The 21,973-nt window shown below is 39.8% G+C and overlaps 1 long non-coding RNA gene across 4 annotated transcripts in view; it reads right to left on the reverse strand.

The window, feature by feature from the left end:
* Nucleotides 1–15,338: 15,338 nt before the first annotated feature.
* Nucleotides 15,339–21,973, reverse strand: part of LOC140916573 (uncharacterized) — a 207,787-nt gene continuing 201,152 nt past the window's right edge. For all 4 annotated transcript variants that reach the window (XR_012160553.1, XR_012160551.1, XR_012160552.1 and 1 more), the window contains 2 exons: nucleotides 16,754–16,891; nucleotides 15,339–15,469 (listed from right to left, as the gene is read on the reverse strand). This is a non-coding gene — a long non-coding RNA (uncharacterized lncRNA). The remainder of the gene's footprint in view (nucleotides 15,470–16,753; nucleotides 16,892–21,973) is intronic.

Genomic DNA, 21,973 nt, shown 5'->3' on the forward strand with positions numbered 1-21,973 from the left:
GAAATCCACTGGCAGGCTGGGATGGTTTGTTTATCTGCAGCGACCACAGGTTTGGTCAGTCACAGCTCCCTCTGGCTGCAGTTCGCCATTCTAGGCCAATGGGGACTGCGGGAATGGCGTGGGTCGAGGGATGTGCTGGCTGCCCCTTCCCACAGCCCCCATTGGCCTGGAACAGCGAATCGCAGGCAGTAGGAACTGTGATCAGCTGAACCCGCGGACGCTGCAGGTAAACAAACCGTCCCAGCCTGCCAGCAGATTTCCCAACAGACCACGTGCCAAAGGTTGCTGATCCCTGGTCTGATATCTTGTCATCTTGTTAAACATTTTGAACAGCAATGGTGCTAGCATGTTGAGGGTGCCAGTCCTAATGGTACAGACCTAGAATGCCTGATAAGTAAGGCTACAATTTTGCCATGGATATTTTTAGTAAAAGTCATGGACAGGTCACGGGCAATAAACAAAAATTAACAGAAGCTGTGAACTGTCCCAGACTTTTACTAAAAACATCCCTGACAAAGTGGGGAGGGAGAAGTGTCCAGCAGCAGCTGGGAGCTGCGGGGACCCCGTTTCCCAGTGGCTGGAAGCTGCAAGGGGGTCCTTCACCACCCACGGTAGTGGATGGGCAGCAGGTGACAAAGACATAAAACTATGTCTAAGATGAGGGTTCATTGATAAATATGCTATTGGTGCGTTTATTGGCATATATTAAAATACAACATCACATGGATAAACATGAGTTTCAACAATCAATCTCTCATTGGGAATATTGTCACTGGTTTCATTCAATGGGATCAGGATCAGACCTGAAATGCCTAAGTATAATGAGAGAAATGACTACCCAAAAGTGATGAACAGGAGTTTAGTGCCCAAATGAGATATCTGAAAATAATTGCCTGGAAGTTACCCCAAGTTCTGTCTCATTAACATCCACCTACTTTCACCGTCTCTGACTCAAGGAATATTAACATCCACCTGGTAGATCAACTATAGAGTGGTTGTTTTGTGAAAAGTATTTACCCACAAGTGATAGGCTGTTCTTGTCTTTTATCATTTTCCTGTGGAAGTTCATTTGAGAGCATAGTGATTGTCTCATTTCACCCACAAAGTTATTATTAGGGCATTTAGTGAACTGAATGAGGTATACCACATGTGATAGGCATGTGTAGGACCCACAGATTTTTAAAGATGTGTTGATTATTGTAGCAGTTGAGATATATCTGCAGGTTTTGCATCTGTTGTTCTGGCAGGCTCTGGTGACACTTTGAGTTGGGGTGTCATGGTCTGAGGGAAGCTTGCTGCTGATCTTAGAGAGGTGTGGGGGGTGTTAGAAGGCCAGAAGTGAGGGCTCAGGAAAGATTTCTTTCAGGATGGGCTCTCCATTGAGTATGGGTTGTAGTTGTTTGATGATACTCCTATGGGGTCCAGTGTGAAGTGGTAAGTGACAATAGGGCTGTGTGGTCAGAGTGGGTTTTACCCTAAGAGAACCTGCCTCAACACAGAAGTATCTGGGTGGCCCATTCCATGATGTAATCTACTTCTCTGGTGGAGTGTCCTTGTTTGGTGAAGGCAGTTTTAAGTGTGTTAAAGTGCATATCCCAGACTTTATCTTCAGAGGATATTCTGTGGTATTTGAATGCCTGGCTGTGGAAAACAGGTTTCTTGGTGTGTTTAGGGCAGTTACTGGATCTATGAAGACAAGTGTGGTGATCTCTGGGTTTCTTGTATATGGTTGTCTGTAAGGTTCCATTGTTGAAGTGGATTGCTGTATCCAGGAAGTTGATGCTAGTGTGGGAGTGTTCCAGAGAGAGTTTAATGGATGGGTTGTTGAAGTTCTGGTGGAAATCTATGAGGGAGTCTGACCCATTCAGATAATCCTGAATATGCGCTCAGATTATGCAATAAATATTTGGGCAATTCAGGTCAGACATTTTTTCCAGAGTTGGCTGTGGCTAACTTCTTTTATTCCCAATACAACAAAAGATCTATTATCACACATGTAAGTTGTTCTTTCGGGAAGATGTTCTTTCACTTAGGGCACATCTTCACTGGCAACGTTAAAGCTGCCGCGACAGCGCTTTATCGTGGCTTGTGTAGTCACTGGCTCTAAAAAAAACACCTCTGTGAGGGGCTGGTGCACTGTCTAAACTGGCACTTCACAGCGCTGAAACTTGTAGTGCTTGGGGGGGTGTTTTTTCACACTCCTGAGCAAGACAGTTGCAGTGCTGTAAAGTGCCAGTGTAGACAAGCCCTTAGACCGAAATAGTTTGAGTTCATTGGAGAGTTCTGAGCCACTATAAGCTGATGAGAAAAATCATGTGATTCTTTCTTTCTTTCTTTCTTTCTTTCTTTCTTTCTTTCTTTCTTTCTTTCTTTCTTTCTTTCTTTCTTTCTTTCTTTCTTTCTTTCTTTCTTTCTTTCTTTCTTTCTTTCTTTCTCAGTCAAAAATGGTGATGGTGCACGAGTGAATTTTATTGCTGGTGCGGCTCTTCATCCCAGTCATTAAAATGTGCCTGTTACCGTTTATCTCAATTGTCCCTTTAGTACACTGAGGTTTCTGGGAAAAGAAGGCATTCTCTTTCATGCTATGTACCTGTCCTGAAAGCGGCAGATGAGGAAAACATGACATGGCCTCAAGCACTTTGTTTATCAGAGCATTCTTCCAGCAATGCATGTCTCTATATAGTGGATGTGGGCTTTGACATGCAGATCAAGCCGGATTGTCAATACATAGTCTTCCCTTTCTGAACATTCCATTCATTCCACAGTGGGACTCCTTTGATTTCAGTGTGGCTTACCCTTGGCTCCCTTTTGTAACTTGGTATCTTGCCATTGTCCCTTTGGCACAATTCCTCCTCAGCAGAGGTACTTTCCGAATTTGATCTCTCAAACACAATTTCTCCTTCCTCCTTTCCTGTCCCATCAAAAAGATTCAGTGGCTTTACTTCACCCCCTTCTCCCGCCCCCGCCCTGACCCCAGACAATTAGCTGCTATCAGATTCTCTACTAATCTCTCCAGTTTGGTGGGAGATTTTTTTGGCTAAGAGTAAATGAGGAAAAACTAGTGAGTCTGGTTTGCACTGTCTTAATGTGTGTAGTGTTTTCCCAGTGGAGAAGACTAAGAAAGTAGACTGGGGCATTGGTCCTGTTCAATAGTTTGATGGTTATTTGATTTCCCCATTGACAGCTAACATTGAGAGTTATTTAGAGACGTTAGCAGAAGAGGTAGCACATCCATTAAACTAATTTATTTGATAAACAAGTAGAACCCTCACAGTATGAAAAAGTGGGATCTCCACAAGGCATTAGGGACAGCTTTCTCTCCCATTTCCCCACCCCCTGTAGAGGGCCATCACACCCTGAGCTCAAGAACTGCCTCTGGACTGGTAACATCTGGAGTGCAAGGACCCTTGACTCTATGGTCTACTCTAGACTAGCAGCTGAGTTGCTCCCAAACAAAGGGAGAGCTGGCCTGTAATGGTCCTTAAAATGTGATGCAGCATCCGTGTATCTCTCCCCCTCCCCCGGCCCCGGCCATGCTTTGGAGTTTTGAGAGCTTTCATTCAGCTGCTGCACCTCTGCACTCCCCCCCAAAGCATGGATTTCATTCTGCAACATTTTGTAACTGCCAATAACTATTTCCAGTGCTGTGCTCCCATTAATCACTGTGCAAGTGCACAAGCAAAGAGGGTTTTCTGGCATGATAAGGTGTTTGGGAAGTTGCAGTTGGTAAATAAAATAACTTAATTAATTTTAATTCTAATCAAGAGGCAGGAAAACAAATTAACATGTTTTAAATGGAAAAGGACAAAAGCATTTAGAAGTTATAGAATAATTTCAAGTTTTAAGAGGTATTCTTAAAGAGCTAGTCTCCATTATAAAAAATTGACAATACAGAACCTAAGATAAATAATACCTTAAAGGTTTTCCCAAGTATTTAAAGTAATTTTTTGTTATATTTTTTGTTTAGGAATTTTCGGGGAGTTATTTTCCCAGCCAGTTTCACATGCTGGATCTTATTTGTCTCACAGTAACAGAGAAACTGGAATGGCTGCTGTTAATGCTGGGAAGGAAAAAAAACCCTAAACACAAAACCACCAACCACAAACCACTCATCACATGACATGAGTGATTTATGCATGGCAACAGGAAGGTTTTATAAATGTTCCCCTAGGCAACTAGTCTGGGATTGGTTTGAACAAGTCTCAACTACCAGTCTCACTGGTGGCCTGTACAGTGATGTGTCTGTAATAAAATATATGACTAACTTTGGAGAGTCAGGTATCGTACATCCAAAGATGCCCCCAAATTGTCCAAATTGGTTTGGTTTGTCTCTTATTAACAAGCCTGTTTACATTTCAGGAATAGATCCTGTAAGTTCATCGACGTGGGCTAGCAATGCTCTTAAGCCTCATAGTAAAGTTCTTAATGGTATTTTAAAGCAGCAAAACAAAAACAAACAAAATTGTGTTGTATGTAGAATGTGTGCCATTAAGGGCCACATTGGACCTGGCTCTGTAAGCACATGCACAAAGAGGGGAAGATCCAAAGGGTTCCCCAATACATCCTAGCACAAGGGTTCAGACTCAATCTCTGTCCTGAGTTTGGGATCTACTCTTCCCAAATTACCCTGTTATCTTCCTCCGCATTAGGCAACAGAGCTGATCCTGACTGGACATGCAACACTTTGACTACATCTACATTGCACAACACTTACAGCAATACATAGGGTATATGTAGCTACACACCACAGTGAACTGCAGGCTGCGTCCACATATTGGACTTTGTAGCTACACATGGCAGTGAAAGGTTCTGGCAGGGAGAGGCAGCAGGAAAGGGCTCGGCCGTAGGGTGCTGGTGGAGACTTTTCCTGCTGCCTCTCCCCTCCAAAATTTTTCCCTACTGTTGAAGCCTTTCCCTGTCTTTACTCTGCTTGCTTACATCTACAGTGTTGTTATACCCATGCTAAGGAGGCATGTAGCATTTGTACTCTATTTGCTGTCAAAAGGCTGTGCAGTGTAGATGTATCTTTTGTAGAGTCTTGACTGTTCTGACCAACATACCCCGTGAGCTTCTGCAGGAATTATACTTTCCTCAGGCACAATGCCTCCGGGAGCTCCCAAGAAGTAGTATGATTCTGCATCTGCCACTGTAGAGTGTACCTTAAAGGCAGAATTCTAGTCCTAAATTAATACTATCTAATTTATATTTCATACATTTTGTACCAGTATTCTTTTCTTAAAGTTTGATTGGATTCTCTTCAATTACCACAGCACTAATCTACTTGATATGTAATGAAAGATGTTCATTAACCAGTTCTTTTTAAATATGTCAGTTCCTCACAACAATACATAGTTAACATTAATAGTTAGACGTGTAGCCCCATCATCATCCAGGCTGTGTAAAAGCTTGTTCAAAGTCAAAAATGATTTGGAGAGGGAAATTTTGGAGATGACAGCTGTTCAAGTCTCATAAAAAAGCACACTACTCTTCCATTTCATTAAATTTTTACTTCTTGATTCTAATATGTATCCTGGAAATCTGCTTGCCTCAGAATATCACTGAAGCAGCCTGTGAGAAGTCTTACAAAGATAAGACATTGCTACATCACTGATGGTATATTGATATGTAAAAGGATCCAGAAGGCAATTGTCAAATAAATACGGACCGTAAGTGACCTGGATGATTTCTTCCTGGGTGACTAGTGATAAGCATGAAGCCACCCTTTGTGTTTTCCTTCATTTGAAGTTGGCATTCCCCCCTCCCCATAAAATATAAAGAAGATACCATTATTATTATAAGAATAAAACATAAGAAAGTTCTCAGACTAGGTAGCAAGTAGGGGCCCACTGAAAAACCAGCCCTACTCATGGAAGCTCCCTTCAAATCCACTTGCAACCATCAAATTAAGCTTTCATGAGCTACAGCTCACTTCATCAGATAGTAGCTATAGCTCACGAAAGCTTATGCTCAAATAAATTGGTTAGTCTCTAAGGTGCCACAAGTACTCCTTTTCTTTTTGCGAATACAGACAAACACGGCTGTTACTCTGAAACAAATGAAAGAATGCTAGTTCCCCATATTCAGCCTCTTCTTCTTCTCCTCTCATTTTCTACTTTCCATTCTGCTGCTGTCAGGGGATAAAGCAATGCTCCATTTTCTGCAATACTTTATGCCAAATCCTATTCTCTTGACTCACAAAAGTAGTCTTCATTGGCTGAAGACCCTAAGATTTCTTAGCTCTGAGCCAGAGGCACTGAGAATACAGAGAGTCCACAAAACTGCGTGCAGAACTCACAAAGACATCAGTAGGGATCCATATGTGGATACGGGGCGGTGTTATTGCCAGAGTTTGTGGTGAGGAAAGGTTAGTATCTCTCTGAGATCAGACACAGCTCACTGGTAAAGAATCAGCATGGGTATGATATAATACATATAAGGGGGTAAATATTCAAAGTTTGAGGCCTTGCTTCACCTTTTTGCCAACACAATTTATACCTACAAACATGAGTTGCCGGCACAGATCTGAATGCTTATCCACCCTCATTTGCTCCTCACCAGTTGAGAAGTTAGAGGTGTAAATACTCAGTTTGGTGCCTGTCATTGAACGATGAGTGCAAAATGCAGGCAGAAATTTTGCAGGTGCAAGTGATGGGGCTCATTGAGAGACTGACAATGGCAGATTTTTACTGCTACAGTCTGTGCTTTTACAACCAAATCATTGTAAAGCACCACATAAAAATATCCTGAAGGGGAAAATGGATAAGAACAATGAACAACTTTCTTCCAGCAAAACTAATGTGAGGCAGCCAAGCACAGCACTGGGGGAGGCACTATTATTGCCTCTCTCTTGACATATGAGTCAGAGACAAGAGTTTGGCTGAAGCTAGGAAACAGAGGGACTTAACTTATGAAGTTGACAAAATAGTGATTTTCCCCGAGTTGAAAGAGACCACACAGGCTTTCAGAAACAAAACAAAACATTGGCAGGTGTCAAGTAACACTTTCTGGATGTGACTGCAGAAGCTTCTATTCTATTCCCCTCCAGACTCTGAGTTACAGTTTAAGGAGGCCTGTATTTTCTGGAATTGATTCTCAACAGTCAGCTTGCTGGAGAAGACCAGAAAGGAGGAAGGAATATAAACCCATTGTTGAAATCCTAGGAAGGTAAAACTAGATACACAGCAGTGCTATGCAGTTAAATACTGTGGGGAAAGATCCTCAGTTGGTGTACATTGTCATAGCTCCATTGAAATCAATTTACATTAGCTGAGGATCTGTCAGATCCCAATCCCATCAAAATCAATGACAAAGCTACTATTGATTTCAATGGCAACAGAATTTTACTTCCTGTAGGGACAATCCCACAAGCCCTATTCATTACTGAAGTACATTTCCTATTGATTTCAAAACTCCCAACAAAGACAATCAGACTTGTGCTTGGGTAAAGAATTAATAATGGCTGCAGGAATAGGCTCTGTAAGATGTCAGGAAATATAATGTTTGCAGTGGTGTTGTAGTCCTGTTGGTCCCAGGATATAAGAGAGACAAGGTAGGTGAGGTAATATCTTTTATTGGGCCAACTTCTGTTGGTGAAAGAGACAAGATTTTGAGCTCCCTGTGGTCCAATAAAAGATATTACATAACCCACCTTGTGTCTCTCAGGAAATATAATGACTAATGGTTGCAACAAAAAGATGAAGAACTAAATACTTCCACTATCCCTGATCCAAATGAAGGATGGAGTAAAACAAAAATTACAGGGGAAGTCAGTCATCTGCATTTACAGTTATCTTGAGAAAATGAAAATAGGAAGCACCAGAGGACCTTGTTGTAAGTGATGCATATGCTATTGTGTGTTCATAAAAACCAAAATTAAAACAAGAGGACTTATATCTAAGACATCATTTAGATAATTTTAATATCACAGATATCCTGTGCATTATACTAAACCTCAAGAATCGGCAAAGAAGATCCAAACTATAATTAGCTCTGCCTTATTTTTTAAATTAGAAGTATCTTTGACATTCAATTATAGTACTAAACAAATTACTCAAAATAAGTCTGTACTTTGTACTGAGCAGTTTGGCTTTTATGTAGACATCGTTAGCATGGAGAAACAAATGCATCTGATAAAAAGTAACAAGAAAATAGGGTGGCTACAGTTTAAAAAGTGTTGTGCATGGTATAATCATAGAATCTCAGGGTTGGACGGGACCTCAGGAGGTCATCAAGTCCAACCCCCTGCTCAAAGCAGGACCAATCCCCCAATTTTTCTCCCAGATCCCTAAATGGTCCCCTCAAGGATTGAACTGACAACCCTGAGTTTAGCAGGTCAATACTCAAACCACTGAGCTATCCCTCCCCCACCCCCATTGTTTGTTTGGGTGAGCAGAACTGTTGATGGATAAGAGACAGTCCCTGGAAAGTTGTCTGGCTAATAGCAGCTATAGTATAAATCAGCCTTTATATTAAATGTGTATTTTATGGTTCCTTGTATAGAAGATCAAAAATTAAATATATGCAGGACCATAATTACAGGATTAATGGCCAAAGCTTATACATAAAGAGAGAGATTTCAAGAAAAATGTGTTGTAAGCATTTATTTATTTTTTTAATGAGTAGGCTTTACAAACAAACTTGAAATATAAAAACAATAGTTCTCTTTTTATACCAGAAAGGTCACATTCAACAATTCCCCACCGGCTTTATCCACTCTTAACACCAACTGAACCAGGAACAGGTTTTGCCTCTTTGATTTGCCAAGACTCTGATTACCAACCTTTTGGTTACAGCCATGAATCAGAGCTACTTGGTGTCTGTAATCGGGGGAAAAGTTCACTTGACTAAAGTAGTTCACAAATGTAACACATCTGAGCAAGTCATTTTACTAGTTCAATGACAGTACATTCATCCACATTATTAAATGCAAACTGAAAAGATTGTTTTCATATTTTGGAATAAAGGGCCAAGAAAATCAACAATTTCCACCCCCGCCCCTTCCCCAAGGAAAACGATATAGCTTCAGAGAAAAACCCGTTACTTCTCATCACAGATAGACATGTAATTCAAAACACAACCCCCTGCATAAATTCCTTTCTAATAAGCCATTATAAAGTAGTTGTCAACGGGGAAAAATAGTTAACCACACCTCTTGTGGGTTAGCCTGAATGGAGAATAAAGTACTAGGCCTGCGGGATTAAAAACGCCTGGATCTTTGGGGAGCTTCCAAACATTCGCTTTGGTAACAGATAGAAAGCTCTTCAGCTCAGACTGCATTGTCATATGTTTTATTCATGGGCCATCATAAGGGCCACCAAATAGATCATCACGTTTACATCAGGCCTCCTCAGGGAAATAAATTCTTTAATAGTTGAACTGGCAGGGTCAGTCAGTATAGAGATGCCTGCCGGGCAACCAAATAATAAATAAATAAATGAAATGAAATGAAATGAAATCAAACATTGAGAGTTTAATGATGTCCTTCAGCAGTCACCAATCAATATGTTTTCTCTCTCTCTGAAAAGGTCACATTAAGGTTTCATCATTTTAGTGGTATCCTTTTTTCGTGGCATGAGTAATTGCGGAGGTACATGAAAAAAGCAGTCTACAAGAAACAACTTCATTGGTGTTGACAAACCTTTACAAATACTTATTTGTGATGTTGCATCTCTTTTGTGATTTGGATTCCTAGTGCCACGTGGAGTTCCCATTGTTTGCCGCTGGAAATAAATGTTTTAACAGACCCAGCGGTACATGGGCTAGAGGCTCTCATTTCAGAGCTGACTAAACAATAGAACAGCCTCATATAAAAAATTTGGCAGGACTAAGGGCTTCTCATCACAGACAGACATGTAATTCGATGTTTTCTGCAAATGTATACATCTGTAGTTGTTCTGTTTATATATATGGGGTGCATTAGGTGAAACCTCATGTAAAAAAAGAAGGAATATATGCCCCTTTTAACTCTCTCAGTAATTAAGTTAGACGAAATTTGTAGAAGCTGGAGATTGATCTGATTTTTCCCTGGAAACCATCCCCTTCCCCATTCCTGTTGAAAAGTGCACTGTTGACCACATCACTGAGGCTTGGGGTCATATTCAACTCCTCCCCCCAAATCCAAGTTGTCAGTAAATACTGCTATTTTTTAAAAAACAGATCTCCAAAATCTATCCATTCCTCTCCATCCACTAGTAAAACCAATATCAATGTCTTGGTTGTCTCTTGTCTTGACGAGTAAAACCTTCTTTTCTTGGCATCCCCATTTTATGGTGGACCCTTTCTCTGACTTCCAATTGCTCCCACATGAAGGTCAAACTTCTCCAGGACTCTATGCAGTTTTGCTTCTGATCTTGGCTCTCTTTTCATACTACTGCTCACGCTGCTGTTTACACTCTGCTTACACCCTTCCACTGTAGCCATCTCCCACACTCACTTGAGAGTTTAGTGACTCTGCATCTACATTTCCTACAGTCACTCTGCCTTCATTCACATCCCTTCTCAAGGTGCAATATTTCCACAAAATCTTTCAAGATGATCAAATAATGAGATAATGCCTCCTTTTTAAAAAAGGTATCTGAACCCCTGTATAACAAAAAGGGAGGATGGTACAGTGGTTAGAATGCTAGACTGAGCTTGAGAAGACTTGGTTTCAATTCCTTGCTCTGTCACAGACCTCCTGTGTGACTTTGGGCAAGTCACATAGTCAATCTGTGCCTCTATAAAATGAGGATAATAGCACTGCTGCATTCCCAGGGCTGTTGCGAGGCTAAATACATTAAAGAGTTTGAGGTGCTGAAACACCATGGTGTTGGGCACCATAAGTACATTGGATAGACAGAAAACTCAGTTTTGAGGTTATTGCATATCAAATATATTACATGTCTGATTTGTACTGTCTGTCAAATGTAGACTGCATGTTCTTTGTGGCAGAAATTGTGGCTTTATCTAGGTGCCCAACAAATAAATAAATAGTAATTAATAAAAGTAAGGTCACTTGGGAGAGCCATAGAATTAACAGGGATAAAAATGGCAGCTCATAGTAGAAGAGTTGAGGAGACTCTAAACTAACTCCATAGCTATCAATTACTGGAATCACTGCCTTAGATAAAGGAGACCGTTGACATGTCTTTGGTCACTGGCAGGGAAAGACGCAGATATTGGTTTAAAACCCTGAGGAGGCTGAGAATATGAAACATTTGCATGCTAGTAGCTCCCACAAATGTTTGTGAATTGAAATTGTGTTTTACTTGGGAGAAATCTGCTTATTAGTTCACAAACAGCAGAAGTATTTCACTGCTTGTACAGCTTCTGTTTCCCCATTCCACAAATTCATGGCTCACTACCTAACACCCTGGCAGACAAAGAAAAACATTTTGAAAAAAATATTTTTGATACATTCTGTTGTGTTAAATTCAGTTACATGGCATCCAATTAGGCTGCTGGAAGCCAGGGTTATGCATTGCAGCAAACATGATGAGCCATAACAAGATATAGCAAAGTTGGCCAAAAGTGTAAGCAAAGATCACCAGGCCCTGGCAGTCCACTAAAAAGACAGAGAGAGATAAAGATATGGGTCCTTCAACTGAGGAGCATACAGCACAGCACAGACAGCAATACAAAGGTAGAATAAAGTCTGCTTTACACTACTCCAATCCTGAGCTCACTATGTGCGGGTAACCTGGAATAGTGTACATTATCTTGACGGCTACTCTAAATTACACTGGCTGCCAATGGCTCAGCATTGGTGAGGCTTAGAGAAACTCCAGCCACCTCTCCTATACTAACTGCAAGGAGAAGGGGTGCGGTAGAATTCATTATGCTGCCTCTTCAAAACCAAACAATCACTCCTATCCTCTGAGGAACAGTTATGCTGGCATTATGGCATGCCAAAACATCTGCATGGCACCTGAGGATCTGGCCTCATACTATATAGATATATAGCTATCCTAATGCTTATATGTTTTATATAAAAGATAATGTGATACCGGAAACTCAAAGTCGGGGAGAAAACTTAATCAAATGAGTGAAAATTACTCTAATATTTTGGGATGCCATGCACATGGCCTGACGGGGAGAGCACGTGGAACCTACACTAACATATTGTTTAAAGAGAGTGGCTCCAGGAGTGGTGGAATAGGCTCACAGGGTCATAGATAATTATTTATATTTGCCAAGGAGGAAAAAAAAAACAACCTCATTGACCTCACCCTTTTCTGGCTCTGCAAGTAGAGAAGCAAGGGCAGGCATGGGCTATTTTATTGGCAGGAAAAGGCAAAAACGTTGAATTTTTCCAGAATCTGTGCAAATGTCATCTTCGGTCTGTCATTTCAGACACTTTTCATGCAGCTTTTGCAACTGTCCCTCAAACTATTAAGCAAAATCTTATTATTATTCAGGTATCAGAGGGGCAGCCATGTTAGTCTGTATCCACAAAAACAACGAGGAGTCCGGTGACACCTTAAAGACTAACAGATTTATTTGGGCATAAGGTTTCGTGGGTAAAAAAACCCACTTCTTCAGATGCATGGAGTGAAATTTATTTTCCCAAATAAATCTGTTAGTCTTTAAAGTGCCACTGGACTCCTTGTTATTATTATTCAGGGGAGAGTTTTAAAAGTAAGTTGAGGACTTGCGGATCTTTGTTATATATCTGTTTGGCCCGCCATCTACCAAAGGGAATGTAGAAATGTTTGCTATAGAAATGTAAGACCAAACACTCGGGGGGCAAGGCAGAGAGGAGTTGGTGGGGGAAGAGAACCTTACACTGTTTGCATCTTTCCTTCCCTCATACCCAGCATTTTCAGTGCTATTTAGTAAATACAGGACATCTGCTTTATTGAGCTAGAAAAAACCTATCAGATGTAATGACAGCACTTTGGACTCTATTCTGATCTCACTTACACTCCATGCAGCTTGGGTTGTTTTTTTTCTGTAATTTTAATGAAAATGTGGCACAGCATATCCCTTTCATTTAAATTATGCACTGTCAGTATTTTTCCTCTTTGCAATTGAATCACGTCTCAGGAAACATGCCAACAAGAGGGGGCTGCAGAAAGCTGGGAGAAAGTGTTGGAGGCAGGCTCTTGACCAAATCTACACACACTCTGCTGGAGCCTGTAAATTCCCACTGTTTCTACATGGGGAGTTCCTGCCCTGAAGGGTAAATGCCACTGAATAACACTGACTTCCTGTTAAAAGGATGGTCCATCCATGCCCGCATGACAGGTTAAATGTTATGCTCCAGGATGGTATATTGTTACTTTTTCTTGACCCAAGTGGCTAATCAAAGTTTCAGGTTCTGAGGATTTCCAGTTGGGAGCAGAAATTACTGATGGAGTCTAGTATTTTCTTTGATGCAATCTTATTTGTTTACAAGGAATGTACAATCTAAGTCCCGCTTCTGTAAACACAGGAGGAACCAACAGCAAAAGGAGCAGTTTCTTAGCTTTCAGGCCCAAGTGTCTTTCAGCCAACACTCCCAAACCAGAAACTTTCTTGACTCTAGGCTTCTTCCAGGGTCACATGCACACCCTGCTTTCTTTCTCTGCTCTCAGTCTCTTTCTTTTTTTTTGGTCTATACCCCAGTTTCTCCCTCTTTCTCTCATCCCTCCCTCCCCCTGCCACACCCCTGCACCTGGCCAGAACAGTACCCAGTCAAATCCTTCACCCACATGGTGCTAGTTTCTGGGAAGACTCCAGTAGGCTTTGTTTTTGGTGTGGCGCTGTGTCTTAACTGTTTGTTACTGCAATCTTAAGTGAAGGGCACATTTACTCATCAGTTTCAATGAGGTTTTAATTCAACCCATAACAAGGTTTAATGCAGCTCATAATAATATTATTCTGCTTTCAAAAATCTTCCAAAAATGGAATGTGATAAACAGAAGCAGTCTTGGAACAGTTTTAGCTAGCATGAATGGCATTCATGCATCAGCTCTACAATATAAGTCTAGAATAGGCAATTCTTAACGTCAGCTATGTCAGGGTCTGAAATTAACAGATGTGCCTTTCATTTAATCTTCTGTAAACCCAATTTTTGGTTATACATGGGCACAGAAGCTCAGTCTTACCCACTTTTTAGCAAGAGTGATCTCTGCTTTCTTACCTCTTTTGGTGTCTCCTAACCTCTGTGCTAGTTCAGTCCATTGTCTCCTAAAATTCTCTGGCATTCTACTGGGTACCACTCAGCCCTCCTCACATGAGCTCCAGCATTTGCCATATTTTTTCTGGTGACACAACAACTTGGGCCATTGTGAGAACACAATTATGAGCAGTGCAGATGTTCTAGGGAGACACTAAAGGGGGCAAAAATTTTCAAAAGTAACCATTGTTTTTTGGTGTCCCTATTTTTAGAAGCCCGTATTTAGACTCCTGGGGCCTGATTTTCAGAGGTGCTGAAGGCCTGCAGCTCATATTGGCTTTATAATGGAATTGAGGGTGCTGCACCTCAGAAAAGAAAGCAAAAGGAGGAGAAAGCCTTGGTGCTATGGCTTAAATATGGCTGCGCTGTTTGGAAGCCAGATGGGAGACCAGTGAGCCCCTGGACCTGAAGAAGAGGTACAGGACCTTCATAGTGGGATGAATCTTTTGGGATCTTTAGGATTGGCTTTCACGTTCTAGCTGCGGCGGGGCGCGACAAATGACAAAAACATGAGGAATCTCTGAGGAGTTCTCCTCCCCACAGGGTACCTCTCTTGTGGGTTTTCTACAGCCTGTGGTACTATATTTAATATCAAAGAATCCAGATAGATGCCTGCTCCAAGATGGGTGAATCAATCCTCTCTCCCAAGCACATAACATCACAGTATTTCCACATAAAGTTACTGATTTGCCTTTCAGTTAAGTTCAAACCTTTGGTTAAGTTTAAAGCCAGTGACTTTAAACAGTTTCATTTTTCCACTGTGACATTTTTATTGAGGTCACCAGCTCTCTGGTTGACATTCAGTAATGAATGTTTGAAGGATCAGGTCCTAATATTGTTAGTGTAATCTAGTGGGCAGGGAATTAGACTAGGACTTAGGATACCTGAGTTCTATTCTTAGCTTTGCTATGCCCTGTTGTGTGACCCTGGGCAAGTCACTTCCACAATCTATGCCCCCATTTCCCCTGACACCTTTTGTCTGTCAGACACTGACTCCTACTATATATTTGAACTGTGCCTGATACAGTGGGGCCTCTAGATGCTAACACAATACAAGAGTTATATGATGATACATTAATATAGTCTAATATAGTCTATATCAATACGATAGTGTAATTAGACTATTTTTAAATACATATTTTATTTGTATTTATATTATATTCATTAACAGATTAATTTGACAGATACTTTAAAAAGGCAGCCACTTTTCTTCAATTCAAGTACATAATTTAATTAAGAAGTATTGGTAAGCTCTCTGGTTCAGAGACCATCTTTTTGTTCTGTGTTGTTACAGCATCGAACACAATAGGATCCAGGTTCACAATAGGGCTCCTAGATATTATAGTAATACAAATAATAAAAATAACAACAATTATAGAATAATAGCTGGAATTCAATATCTGGTATATCAGGTTGTTTATTACCTTATAGGTTTACATAATTCAGGTTTTATTTTTGTTACTGTACCTTTGCAAAATATCTTATTTCATCTTCTTCAATCAGAAGTCAAACTAACCTTTTGCGCTACGTCTAACCTGTCAAGGTCTCTAAGAGAAAATATGCTTTAAAGGAGTAGGAGTGAACGGTCACTTATGCACCATAAATTCTATTGGCAGATACACTAATAGCTTGTAGAAATAAAGATGACTTTCTCCTTGGAAGCTCTAATAAGACCAGGGAATAATATACAATCTGTGATTCAGATACATTGCCCTACAAATTCAAGAGCTTTTAAACAACCTCTAATGCTTAATAATAAGGGAATACATCCTATCTGCTTCTTTCTTAAACTTGGTGAGATAAACACAAGTTATATTTGTGAAACTCAACTACCTTTGATTTCTGTTGCTGTCAAAACACTTAATGATTATTTTAAACATGTAAAAGTAAATGCCCTCAAGGATTGCCTTTAATTCAACCACAGTGGATAAAAGGGAAAAGCACTGGATTCTTCTGGAAACTTCTTCATGATAGTTTTTTTAAACAAAGAACTTTTAAACATAGGCATTGAAAATCCTCTCCAATTCATGCTGTTATTTTTAAGCATTACAGGTCTCCCTAGATAATTGCAGCCAATGGAGTTTATCTTGGGCTAGCCTTACTTGGTATGTTTTTAGAGTGTCTAGGTAACAGCACCTAGAAGAATTAAACTTTCATAGAAAGAAAGAATGAAATTTTAATACCCCAATGAACCACACTGAGAATGTCTTTTTTGAAGGAGTAAGACAGCTTAAGACTGGACTTTTTCTAAAGAACAAAATGAGTCTCACTTCTAAAGACTCAGACTTGGCAGGTTTGCAGTTTTCTTCTGTACGGTAAAATGCAACTGATAGCTACCATATTTTTTAAAGCTATAGAAAACTGACAACTTGGCAGAAATGATAGTCTCAGAAACAACAGGGTTTTGTGTAGGAACCGTAAACCAGGAAAACTCTATTTAGCCAGAAGCCTACTTTTGTGTCCATTACCCAACCTACTAATTATTCCCTTCACTCTGTGGGCCCAGATTTACATACACAGATCTAATCTTGGAAAAAGAGGCAATAAAATTTTTCGAAAGATAATGCCTGGACTTCACAGTATCTTTGGTGAGCAATGCATGGGACACATACGTACCTACACACCCCTCTTGTGAATCTCATGCTTCAGTTTTTCTGGTATGTTTGGATTCTATGTGTGGGGCTACTCCATTTTCGCATTTGATATCAATCACTCTGAGATGCAAATGAACCTTCAATTAATAGGTCCTTGTGACTAAAAGAAAAAAGAAAAAGAAAAAAGTTGTTCTTTGATCAGATGCAAAAAACTGAAATACCCGATGTGTTTCACACTGGTGCTTCCACGACCTGCAAAATGGGCCCATAAAAAGACTAATAAGAGAGACAGCTTGGACTTCGGCTGCCCAATATCAGCAATGCCTGTGTTCAGGATAGGCATTTTACCCGTGCCCCTAGAAAACATGATAGCACATATTGTCTTAAAATGCCTGCACTCACTGCAAGTAATCCTGACAACTACTGTCTAGTAATCACCCTCTTGTTTCTGGACAAGGTTACTGAAAAGGTGGCAATGAGTTAATGCCAGACACACCTGTCATTTGCCAATGTTATACATCCTTTCCAGTCATAGCATGGAGAAAAGTCTGGTTGCACTGACGGATGACGTCCTCATAGCTATGGACTTCCATGTTAATATTACTTGACATTTCGGTGACTTTTGGCACAGTAAACCCTAAGAAGCTACTTAAGACCTTGCAGAGATGGATGAAATTGCCTTAAGCTAGCTCTGCTTATTCCTCTCTGACAATGTCTGGAAGGGGTATGATGGGGAAAAAAATTATTTTCCTCCTGTAGGGATCTCACTTGTTGTGTCGACAGAACTGAGTTCTGTCATTTCCTTTAGAAATAATTGGCTACAATATCAGGAATATAATAATGATACCTACTTCTAAATCACTTCTGCATTAGTACAACTATCCCAATGCTTGAAGGAAATCTGAATGTGGAAGAGAGATAATTGGCTCAAGTTTAACCCAGGGAAAATGGAGATGATGAGAGTAGGAAGTGGAAAAATTCTTAAAACTAAGGATGTACCACCTATGAAGGCCATCTGTCCTGAATAAGTAAGCAGAAGTCTTTCTGGACTCAGAGCTAGTCCTGCACCCTAAACACAATAATGAAGGAATATCTTTGTACCATCTTCAACTAGCTAGGAGACTGCACCCATTCCTTTCATATCAGCAGTTAGCCACCTTGAGCCATGTTTTTGTCATCTTCAAGATTAACTAGTCAATGCACTCTACCTCAGACAGAAGATGATGGCCACACAAAAGTTATTCATCAGACAACAGCTCCCCTCCTAAGTGAGACACACCAAAAGGGAGTCCATTACACAAGATTGCCATCCGCGTCTACAGCAGTTCTGATTGACTTTCGGGGGTGAGACTACTTGTTAAATTCCTGAATGGGCTGGCAAAAATCTATCTCAGAGTTCACCTCTGAGCCACCACAACATCTGTGATCAGACACATTGAGACTGATAGTCCTAGTGGTGAAACTATCCGAGACTTGGGGCTGAGCATTTTTTGGTGGGTGATATAGTATCTTTAGGCTTTTTTGTGGAGAAGCTGTAGTTGAGGCACATGTACAATGTGTTAAGGTATTTATTCCTTCATAGTGGTCTCATAAACCCACACATTCCTTGTTGCTTTCTTTGGCATCACACAGGTGATTGGTAAAGTCTCTACTTGAAATAGGAAGTTCATTCTCTGCTATCCAGTGGTAGTTGGGACTATCAATGGGTAGAGCTCATTGATGTTTTTCAGACAAAAGCTTTTGCATTGAAAAATGGCTTCTTTCCAAAAATGGCTTTTTAAAAAAAATCTTGTCAACATTGAAAATTGCAGTGACGAATGTTGTGCCGTTACATTTTTAAAACAATCTTCTATTGAAAACAAAAACATAATAATTTCAATTATTATTTCAAAATTGTGAATTTTTTGGAAAAAGCAAAAACTTCTAAATTGTTCATGAAAATTAAGTTGGACCAAAAATTAAAACCTCACTGTCAGAATTGTAATGCTTTGCTATATTCCGATATTCATTTTATTTTGGTACCCACTAAGCAACAAAGCAAAATACTGCAAGTAGGCAGAAACCATTACCTTTTGCTGGGGTTGAAGGTAAGTGTCTGAGGAGGATAATCTAGCATTAAAAGATAAAAGGTCATACACATAAATACTGGTGAAATTCCTTAACCTTCCAGTCGTCAAAACCAAACTCTGGACATCTTTATCTATTTGTGCATGATTCTTATTGAATGGAGTTAACATACAAGATGCAAATACTTCTGACCTTTCATACCTGTTCTTTTGAGGGGCTCTAAGTAGGGTTGCAAATTTTGGTTGGACGTATTCCTGGAGATTTAATCATGACATAATCTTTAATTAAAGATTAATCTTTAATTCCTGTAGACTCCGGGACAATCCTGAAGGGTTGGCAACCCTAGCTCTAAGGGAAGCTACTGCTGCTGTATGAGGACTCTGGGGGCTGCATTAAAATTTGTTGACTTTTAGATAATGTGACCTTGCCTCATTCCTTCAGATACCTCTGATATTACAGTATATTTTACCTAATTTGCATTGGTCATATGATAGTGGTCAGTAATATTACAGTGGCCTTTATGTGGTAATTTGCCTTTTTTCTTAGTATTCTTCAGAAACTTTAGGCACTCCAAGAAATGTTTATATTTAACAATTCATGTTTCTCAACATGCTCTTTGTTTTGGTTGGAAAACAGCATTTTAAAATCCATGTGTTATTCAAGTAAAAGAATAAGTGTCTGTTTGTGTGGAAGTGTCCCAAAAAAATATAAGCAATGAAATGAAATGTATTATTCCACATCTGGAATCTGCCTTTGTCCTAGAGACGGATGCAGTCTAGTTGTAGTTGTGAAGAAGAGCTGTCTCAAAAGCTTGTCTCTCTCACCAGTAGAAGTTGGTCCAATAAAAGATAAATATTACCTCACTCTCTTTGTCCTAGAGATGTCATTTGAAATATAAGCAACATTTAAAGTTATATCTTCATGCTAACAAACCTATGTCCTTCCTATTGTCACAATAAACACAGCATGTCAGTAAACAGAGTTTAAATTTAGTCATTCATTAAGTGAAAATGGAACAGTTATGAGTTATCATGACAGGAAGTTACCTTTGTAGGCATAGTAAAGACAAAAATATTCTCTTTGTGAAAACGTACCTGTATCAAACAATCACAGCATGTTTTATTCATGCCATGTTTATGTCTGGATATGTCCAAGTTACTTGCTAGGTCACACTTGATGGATTCAGGAGGGAATTTCTTGGTACAATGAACAAAAAGAGCCATTGTGTTCTTGTGCCCCCACCTCAGACCAGAAAAAAACCAGTACAATAAAAACACAGTCACCTTCCTGCCTTCATAACATGTGTGGAAAGAGTCTCAAAACATGAAAAAAAAAAAAAGATGACTTTACAGGGGAAAAATCTTTGCTGTTCCTATTGTAATAGTCAAGCTGGTTTACACAGTAGCCCAGGAGTAGCCTGAGTCGGGAACAGACTGATGTGGATTGGAACAGCAATAAATGTTTGCTGGAGATTCAGACAGAGCTAGTGAATACTGAATGAGTAATAATTCTTGTATGCTAAACATTTACTGGAGACATTTTGCCATTTTAACTCTAGAATCTTAGTATAAAGTTGCTAATAGTTAAATACACCCTCTTCATAGATGTATTTACCAGAATCTAGACACTTGATGCAACAAACACTGTTGCTGAGCTCTCAAAGTTTTAAAATTAAAGGAGAGTAAAAGTGATAACACCTCATCGAGGTCGTGCCCCACTATGTTGATCCTACTGTATTTAAAGGGTAAGGTTGGGTCACTAGCTGAAATAAGAGCAGTGTAGATGTGGTGTTTTTTGTTCATTTTGGTCCCGATGACCCTAGCAGAGGGCTCACTTATTGAAGTGTGTTTGTGTGCAAAGGCATCTCCAGAGGGAATGTCTTAGATTATGCTCTTGGAATTGTGTCTGAAATTGGAAAAGCACTGCTTAAAGAAATATCATGGTGGTATTAGAGCCTGTTGCTAGCCTTGAGTAGCGCTAATGCAGTGATTACATAAAAGTCAGAGCTCTTCCCTGAGAAGGACTAAGATGCTGTCTTTTCTGCTGTGCTTCCCAGTATAACAGAGACAACATTACTCTATATAGTACTCGCGAAAATTTATGATGGCTAGCCAAAAAAGGAATATAGAGGCTAAACAGGCAGTGACATGGTGAGGGGAATAGAAATCTTGTCAAAGTAGATTGTCTATGTATGCAGTTAACAGATGTAGGTTTCAATATAGCAGGAGACCTCAGGAGGGTAAGTTGAGGTATTATGCCAAGAACATATTGACATATCAAGGTAAGTGGATGTGTCCGGGGGTGTCACATGGATTTATGTTAAAGATGCTAAAATCAGACCTATTAATGATCTAGAAAAAAGGGGAAAATGCATATTAATTACATATTGCTTAATTGGAAGAGTTGCAGACAGCAGTGAGAAAATATAAAGACACCTAGAGAGGTTAGAAATACAAGCAAGAAATTAAAAAAATAAAAACAAAATAAGATTTGGTATAGAAAACAATAGAGCAATGTATTTTAAGGGAAATAATCTGACACAAAAATATACAATGGGAGGAAGACAGTGCTTGGAAAGCATTAATGCTGAAAAAGACTTGGGGTTAGTGGTGAGCTGCAAATTAAATAAAGCCTGCAATGTGATATGGAAGTAGGAAAACAAACAAATGTGATTTTGGACTACCCATACAGAAGGATCACTTTCAAAGTGAAGTGTGGAAGCCACATCACATGAGAAATTTAGAGCACTTGAGAACCTGTTGTAGGAAATAATCTGGAAACAACAAAAGGATGGACAAAATGGCTTCATGTGTCATAATTCAGACCTGCTGTAAACAAGTGCAACTGCATTGACTTTAATGTAGTTGTATCTGTTTTTTTCCAGAAATGAATTTGACTTATTCAAATTCAAAAGACCTTTTTTACTTCAAATCAGAATGATCCTATGATATCTCCACACCTATACATTTAGAAAACCATTCATCCTACAGCTTTAAAAGAGACTAAGTCAGACATCTGTGGGTCAATGACCAGTTTTCCACCTCCTATTATTCTTGGCTTATTTCCCAGCTTTGGAGTTGGGTTCTTTAGACACTCTTGGGAAAGTGAAAATGTTTCAAGGCCCTACCTGCTTCATTGAGCTGAAAGTGCATATTAAAGAGTGTTTGAGAGCTGT

This window comes from Lepidochelys kempii, chromosome 8, assembly GCF_965140265.1.
Source record: "Lepidochelys kempii isolate rLepKem1 chromosome 8, rLepKem1.hap2, whole genome shotgun sequence".
NCBI classification, from domain to species: domain Eukaryota; kingdom Metazoa; phylum Chordata; order Testudines; family Cheloniidae; genus Lepidochelys; species Lepidochelys kempii.